This window comes from Cynoglossus semilaevis, chromosome 12 (assembly GCF_000523025.1).
Source record: "Cynoglossus semilaevis isolate Cse_v1.0 chromosome 12, Cse_v1.0, whole genome shotgun sequence".
In the NCBI taxonomy this organism is placed as follows: domain Eukaryota; kingdom Metazoa; phylum Chordata; class Actinopteri; order Pleuronectiformes; family Cynoglossidae; genus Cynoglossus; species Cynoglossus semilaevis.
The window spans coordinates 5081358-5082060 of record NC_024318.1 but is presented as its reverse complement, the minus strand read 5'-3'; positions in this window follow the sequence as shown (position 1 = coordinate 5082060).

Below are 703 nucleotides of genomic sequence, written 5' to 3'. Positions count from 1 at the left end.
GGGTAAGGAGGGGGGGGGAGTGAAAAAAGGACGGACAGAGAAGATAAAGGGGCAGATAACAGCGTGGCCACCACCGACGTCATTATCAGCATTCAGTCAGACATTTGTCTCTGATGAAGCCAAACACAGAACTGCAGGGGTCACCTGGGGTCACCTGAGGTCACCTGAGGTCAACTCTTCATCTCTCTGTCACACGCTTTAATTTTCCTCACTCACATCGTTTACGATAAAGTTGTCGAAACTTTGAATTAAAAAAAAAAAAAGGTCAAAAAATAAAGTTGAAAATCTTCCGTTTAGAATCTTAGACGACCCTGAGGTCAGGGGTCAGATCTTTATCTGATACGAATCTGAGAATAAAGAGTCACAGATGATGGAGCTCAGAAAACAACAACAACAACGACGACGACGACAACCAGTGCTTAATTATAGCCTTAAAGAACAAAAAGAATAATGAGAAAGAGATGATTAGAGAAAATGAGTCACAGTTGGACAAATTAACATCATTTATTTAAGGAAAAATGTCAAAACTGGATCATTAATGTGGAAAAAAGAAATGTCAGAATTATGGTTTTCTTCTTTTAAGTCCAAACCATGAAATTAATTAGAGCCCAGTCAAAAAGAAACTGAAATGTATTTATATATATTTGTTTTTTTTTTCCTGAAGAAATTGAGAGTTAAACGAATCCAGTTCTGTAGAGAGTGG